A 7868-nucleotide genomic window follows, 5' to 3' on the forward strand; every position below is an offset into this window, starting at 1 on the left:
TAGGAATCCAACTTACAAGGGATGTGAAGGACCTCTTCAAGGAGAACTACAAACCACTGCTCAATGAAATAAAAGAGGACACAAACAAATGGAAGAACATTCCATGCTCATGGATAGGAAGAATCAATATCGTGAAAATGGCCATACTGCCCAAGGTAATTTATAGGTTCAATGCCATCCCCATCAGCTACCAATGACTTTCTTCACAGAATTGGAAAAAACTACTTTAAAGTTCATATGGAACCAAAACAGAGTCTGCATTGCCAAGACAATCCTAAGCCAAAAGAACAAAGGTGGAGGCATCATACTACCTGACTTCAAACTATACGACAAGGCTACAGTAACCAAAGCAGCATGGTACTGGTACCAAAACAGAGAAATAAACCAATGGAACAGAACAGAGGCCTCAGAAATAACACCACACACCTACAACCATCTGACCTTTGACAAACCTGGCAAAAATAAGAAATGGGGAAAGGATTCCCTATTTAATAAATGGTGCTGGGAAAACTGGCCAGCCATATGTAGAAAGCTGAAACTGGATCCCTTCCTTACACCTTATACAAAAATTAATTCAAGATGGATTAAAGACTTAAATGTTACACCTAAAACCATAAAAACCCTGGAAGAAAACCTAGGCAATACCATTCAGGACATAGGCATGGGCAAGGACTTCATGACTAAAACACCAAAAGCAATGGTAACAAAAGCCAAAATAGATAAATGGGATTTAATTAAACTAAAGAGCTTCTGCACAGCAAAAGAAACTACCATCAGAGTGAACAAGCAGCCTACAGAATGGGAGAAAATGTTTGCAATCTACTCATCTGACAAAGGGCTAGTAACCAGAATCTACAAAGAACTTGAATTTACAAGAAAAAAATCAAACAACCCCATCAAAAAGTGGGCAAAGGATATGAACAGACACTTCTCAAAAGAAGACATTTATGCAGCCAACAGACACCTGAAAAAATGCTCATCACCCCTGGTCATTGGAGAAATGCAAATCAAAACCACAATGAGATACCATCTCACACCAGTTAGAATGGCAATCATTAAGAAATCAGGAAACAACAGGTGCTGGAGAGGATGTGGAGAAATAGGAACACTTTTACACAGTTGGTGGGACTGTAAACTAGTTCAACCATTGTGGAAGTCAGTGTGGAGATTCCTCAAGGATCTAGAACTAGAAATACCATTTGACCCAGCGATCCCACTACTGGGTATATACCCAAAGGATTATAAATCATGCTACTATAAAGACACATGCACACGTATGTTTATTGCGGCACTGTTCACAATAGCAAAGACTTGGAACCAACTCAAATGTCCGTCAATGATAGACTGGATCAAAAAAATGTGGCACATATACACCATGGAATAATATGCAGCCATAAAAAAGGATGAGTTCATGTCCTTTGTAGCGACATGGATGAAGCTGGAAATCATCATTCTGAGCAAACTATCACAAGGACAGAAAACCAAACACCGCATGTTCTCACTCATAGGTGAGAATTGAACAATGAGAACCCTTGGACACAGGGCAGGGAACATCACACACTGGGGCCTGTTGTGGGGTCGGGGGGTTGGGAGAGGGATGGCATTAGGAGAAATACCTAATGTAAATGATGAGTTAATGGGTGCAGTAAACAAACAGGGCACATGTATACATATGTAACAAACCTGCAGGTTGTGTACATGTACCCTAGAATTTAAAGTATAATTTTTAAAAAAAGGTGACCATAGATGTATGGCTTTATTTCTGGACTCACAATTCTGTTCTATTGATCTATATGTCTGTCCTAGTGCCAGTATTTCACTGTTTTCATTATTGCTACTTTGTAGTAAATTTTTAAATTGGGAAGTGTGAGTCTTTCTACTTTATTCTTTTTCAAGACTATTTTGGCATTTATGGGTCTCTTGCAATTCCATATGAATTTTATAATCCGCTTACCAATTTCTACAAAGAGATTCTTTGGGGATTCTTTGAGACTGTGATAGGGATTGCATTGGATCTGTAGATCGATATGCGGAGCATTGTCATCTCAGCAACATCATGTATTCTGACCCATGAACATGGATGGGATGCTTTTTCAGTTATTTAGATCTTTAATTTTCTTCAACAGGGTTCTGTAGTTTTCAGAGCATAAGAGTTGAACTTCTTTTGTTAAATGCATTCCTAAGTATTCTATTCCTTTTGATGGTATTGAAAATGGACTTATTTTCTTAATTCCTTTTTCAGATTCTTCATTACTAGTAGATAAAATACAAATGATTTTTGCATATTGATCTCATACCCTGAAATCTTGCTGAACTACTTTTGTTAGAAATAATACTGTTTTTAGTGGGCTTCTTAGGATATTCTATATGAAAGATCATGTGAAGTTTGAAGAGATGGTTTTACTTTTTCTTTTTCCATCTGGCTGACTTCTTTTTATTTTTATTGCCAACTTGTTCTGGTTAGAACCTCTAATACAGTGTTAAATAGCAGTGGTGAGCAGTAGTCCTTGCTCCTAATCTAACTTAGGAGGAAAGCAGCTAGCTTTTACAATTAAGGGAGAAGTTAGCTGTGAGGTTTTCATAAATGACTTTTATGAGGTTGAAGAAGCTCCTTTCTATTTGTAGTTTGTTTAGTATTTTAAAATGAAGTTGGTGGTAGATTTTTCAGATGCACTTTCTGCATCTATTGAGATGAGAATGTGATTTTTGTTTTTTTATTCTACTGATATGGTTTATTGCAATCATTAATTTTGGACGTTAAACCAACCTTTTCTTCCTGGAATAAATCCCGCTTGTCCATGGTGTATACTTCTGTTTATATATTGCTGGATTCAGTTCGCTAGTATTTTACTAAGGACCTTTGAAGGAAGCTGATGGCGGGATGGGGTCTGAGTAGGCCCAGAGAATTTGTCAGGGCAGAGGAGATGGGGCTGGGACAATGCAAGGCTCCAGGTGAGGACTCCCACTTTCTCCACCATCCTCAAGGTATGAACAAACAGGAGGGATATTCTTGCAGAGACTCCTCCGAGGACCCCACATTCTGTGCGCCATCTGTGTCTCCCTGCTCATTGCCCTGCCCTGCCTGGCAGCCACTCCACCTTGCTGGCCCTGGCATGGTTTCTCTCAAGGAAGGTTTGTTTGCTGGCAAAGTGTCCTCCCAGCCCTATTGACACACGCCATCTCATGTGCCTCCATGAGATGCACCTCTGTGAATTTTGACCTTCTTACAGTCTCCACCACTGCCTCTGGGCAGCTCCCACAGTCCTGACTCCTTGCAGATGCAGCAGGAAGTCTTCAGATCCCCTCAGCATTTGATGTTTCCTTTGCTTGTCTGCTCTGAGCTCTGCTGTATCTCCCTCTTGGTCCTCACAGCCATTGACAAGGTGGCAAGCACCCTCTCATCTGCTGCCCCACACGGTGGAGATGGGGGAGGCCCACGCCCATTGATCAGCACTGCTGGGGCTAAGTCTGTTGGACCAACCAGGTTGTCCACACGTCGCTGTGCCACACCACTGATCAGGGGCCTCCAGACTTGGCATCCTGCTGCCTTTTCCTAGACCCTATCTTTGAGACATCACAAACACTCCACCCAACCCAAGCCCTGCCACACAGGCAGTAAGTCCCACCTCCCCCACATTCACAGAGACCAACCTTCCCACCTCCCCAGCACAGGCACCCACACCCAATCTCGCTCTCTCTCTGGCCTTTGCTGCTTTTGTAAGCGGTTCACTGAATGCATGTGAACCACGTGGGACACAATCTCCCGACATTCCCACTTTCCCTTCAAGGCTGCACTGTGAGTCCCTGCACTGTTGATCACCCTCATCTTCATGTCAACCCGAAAAAATTCATCTCCGCAGTGGCAAAAACTCACCTCGCGTGTGCCTGGACCACATAGGCACAAACATTCTCCAGTCAACAGGCATTTTGGTTGCTGTTACCTCCATTTTCAATTTCTTTTTCTTCTTTGTATTGGTTTTTGATTTGAGACAGGGTCTCAGTCTGTCACCCAGGGTGGAGTGCAGTGGTGATCACAGCTCACTGCAGCCTCGAACTCCTGGGCTCAAGCGTTCCTCTCACCTCAGCCTCCCGAGTAGCTCGGACTATAGGTGCTGCCACCGCGTCTGGCTAATTTTTTAATTTTTGGTAGCAATGGGGCCTTGTTGTGTTGCCCAGACTGGTCTGGAACTCTCTGCTTCAAGTGATCTTCTGCCTCAGGCTCCCAAATTGCTGGGATTACAGGTGTGACCCACCACGCCCACCCATTGTTCTGTGTGTGTTGCATTTTTCTGTTTGTGTTAGTGACACCACTGTCACTAATGCCATGGCCCTAGGAGTAAAACCACTGCAGGAAAGGAGATTTTATGTCCAAGGCTAGAAATGAGGGGCTGCTGCTTTCTGCACCAGCCCTAACACTCACGGTCCTCTTGGCTGGGATCAGGAGACACAGCTGCAAGTGGACAGCCCTGCTGCTCCAGAGACTGCTGGGCACACAGGCTTCTGGCCCAGGGCTACTGGAACTCAGCACGGGGCAGGCGGATGGAGGGTGCTGGGTCAGGGCTGAGGTTTGAGTTGCTTCTCAGAGCTGGGAGAGGAACCTGAGAACTTTTCAAAATATCATGGGGTGCAGACTTGGACACTAGGTTTGGGGCCAGAAAGGATTGGAATGAGCAGGACCCACAGACCCAGGGGAGGTGGAAAGTTCTGCTGCAGGCCTGAGGGGTGGCCCAGCCTGGTTCACAGGAGTCCCTGAAAGTGGGGGCCTGGTCTGTCCCTGGAGAGGGAGCCCCTCTTCCTCCACAGTGCACCTTGGGGCTGTCCAGCCTATTCGAAGACAGTTGCTCTGGCCTTGGCCCATGACCGCAGCCCCAGGATCTTCTCCAGGCGGCTCTGGCACCCTCCCAGCAGGGAAGAACATCAGGGTGGGGGCTCCTGGACCACCAGGGTGCCCTCTGCCTGCCCCTCTCTGCTGCCTCTGGGGCTTGGCTGGGCCCTCACTCTACAGTTGAGTTAAAGGAAAGTGTTCCGGGTCAGCCTTGTCGGACCATTTCCTCCCCAGGAGGCAGACTCCAGAGGGGTGGGGCCAGACCTGTGGGCAGGGAGAGGGGCCCGGAAGTGAGGTGGAGAGGGGCCCTTGGGACCTGCACCCCTTCACTGCATCAGCAGGGCGACATGACTGAGGCTCTGCGGGAAGTGAGTTCCGGGATTTGCTTCCAGGTTTCAAGGTAAGGGCACTAGGGAAGCCACAGAGTCTAGGGCAAGTCCAGGGTGCTGGTTCTGGCACCTCCACGCCTCAGCTGCACCCACAGTGTCCTCTGCATGGGAGGGGCCTTCTGGGGTCCCCTGGGGCCCCAGCCTCCTTGTGGGTGGGCTGAGGAGGGATGGGAAATGCTGGCTCATGGCCACAGGTTCAGAAACCCCCAGAACAGATGAGAACAGACCCAGCTGATGGGAGAGGGGAAGGTGCCCACAGGCAGGGACGGGCAGGAGGACTGTCCAGCGTGCCCGGGCAGATTGCACCACCACTCCGAGGACGTGCTGGGAAGTCCGATGGCATCAGCCTGCCCAAGGCCAGCTCTGACATGACAGCAGGAGGCACTCGGGGACACACAGCACATCACAGCTGCTGAGGGGTCGAGGCCTTTGAGATTCCCGAGGAAGAATGGGGAGTGGGGAACTGATTAAAGTAAAATGAAAAATAACAAATGGGTCTTTGCCCTCCCCTGTGAAAACCCTCCCGGCACCTCATCTGGCTCCCTGCAGCCCCCAGCCCAGGCCTCGTGCCCCCTTGCTGCCCACTCCTGGCCAGGCCTGCCCCCCTGTGTCCCGGGCTGGAAGCCCCTTCCCCTGACTGCACTGGCGGCTGCCTTCGGCTTCCCCTTCAGCTTCGCCCCCCAGCGAATTCCCCACTCAGCCTTGCGGTGCCCGCCACGGCCCCTTCTGCAGTTGGAAGGACTTGACTCGGGTGTTAAAAATATAATCAGAAGGCAGAAGCCACAGTCTACCCATTCCCCACACAACTACCCATAAGTTCCCGCTGAAATGCAAGCCGTCTTCATGTCCCTACACCCTGGCTCCAGTCACCAGCAAAATGCACAAGGGGGCCTCTGGATGTCCCTGTGAGCATGACCCAGAGAAAAGGAGCCAACAGGCAGTCCCCAAGTTAGCCTGCAAGATCTGCGGCCCTGACGAGAATGCTGAGGGGTGACTGCCAGTAAGGGGACAGAGGGGACAGACAGCCACACTTGCTCCCTCTGCTTTCCAAGCCACATGGTGACTGCAGCCAGGCGGCATCGCCCACTTGGCTGGAAGTCTCCCACCGCGGTCAGCCCTTTCTGCCTGTGGGATGGTGCAAGTTGAGAGGTTTCCTAACTGCAGTGCTGCGCAGGGTGGGACACACACCCTCCCTGGGCCTGTGGAGTCCTGGGGCTGCGCAGCTGTGTGAGCAGGGAGTATGAAAGGGCCCCTTCCTCTAGGCTGGCCCCAGGCCACGGCTACTGCAGGGCAGTCCAGCCCCACTGTGGCCTCGGCTGGTGTGGCGATGCAGGCTCTGACCTGCATCAGGGTGCCCCAGGGCACCATTCCCAGGGCATCAGGAACCCTGTCATCCTCCCCCATGGCCAGGTGCCGCCCCCCTCAACTTGGAGTGAGTGCCTTTCCAAGGGAGGGTGGACAGGCAGTGCCAGGTGCCACTGATCTGTCCTCCCAAGGGAAGGTGGGGGCCCTGGCGAGCAGCATCAGCAGGGAGGGGCGGGCAGCTCAGGCCTGGCAGGGCAAGCGACCAGGCATGTTCCCCTACCCAGGGGTCTAGGCTGAGGGTCCCTAGGGCTTTGGCGGGTCCCCCTGGAGTCTCCAGGCTCTGACATCGGAGGGTTGGAGTCAGAGGAGCTGAGGCAGAGCCCAGCGGAGCAGATCTCGGGATTTCCTTGTCCTTGAAACTGGAAAAGGCCACAGCGTGTAGAAGCCACTGCGGGGCAGCAGGAGGGGTGTAGTCTCCCTGGGGCCGGGGCTGCTCCGCCTCAGGCTGGGCCGCTGGGCTCAGGGCTTGGAGGGCACATCTGAAGGGTGTGAGAAGTGAGAGCTCTGCGGTCCCTCCGACCCACCGGGGGACGTGAGGCCGGGGACCGCACACCCTGGACCTCAGCTTCTTCCTGTGGAATGGGGACAGTGACAGCAATTCTCCCCTCCTGGGACTGCTGCAGGCTTCTGTGAGACAACACATCACCAAACCACAGATCCCCCTGCAAGGTTCTGTGCCTGGCGTGTGGCTGCTGGAGGGAGTTCATGGGACAGTGGGGACCCTGAGAACGGTCCTCAACTCAGTCATCACAGGCCCCTCGTGGCTCTATGAATCTGAACTACGGACAACACGTTTTAGGACAGAAAAAGGGGATATGAGCCGCTGGCACAGAGCCCCTGCCCGGATGAGGACAGACTCAGGCAAGCACTGCTCGTCTTCCAGCCTGGGTGTGGCTCCCAGCACCCGGCCTCTCGTGGTCTCCTGGGTATTCCCAGCTCCTTAGCAGGACCAGTGAGGTGAGCCCAGACCTGGCCTCGGACATGTTGTCATCTCCTTCTGTGCCACCTTGTGCCCCCGGGGACTCACGGAATTGCCCCAAGAGGACTGAACCCCTCACTGGGAAGGGCCTGTGTGGGCTCTTGTTCCTGCTCCATGCACTCAGCATAGGGCCTGGAAGAGGAGGTGAAATGCCAGTGGGGTAATTCAGGAGGTGCAGCCCTCCGCCCTGCCTTCCAGCGTGGGACCTTGCTCCAAGGAGATGAATAACCCAAGGCTCTTGGATAAGATAAGGGCCCATTCATCTTGCACCTCTCCGCCCTGGAGGAGGAGGGAGGGGACTCTGTCCCCT

Source organism: Hylobates moloch, unplaced genomic scaffold (genome assembly GCF_009828535.3).
Source record: "Hylobates moloch isolate HMO894 unplaced genomic scaffold, HMol_V3 SCAFFOLD_9, whole genome shotgun sequence".
NCBI classification, from domain to species: domain Eukaryota; kingdom Metazoa; phylum Chordata; class Mammalia; order Primates; family Hylobatidae; genus Hylobates; species Hylobates moloch.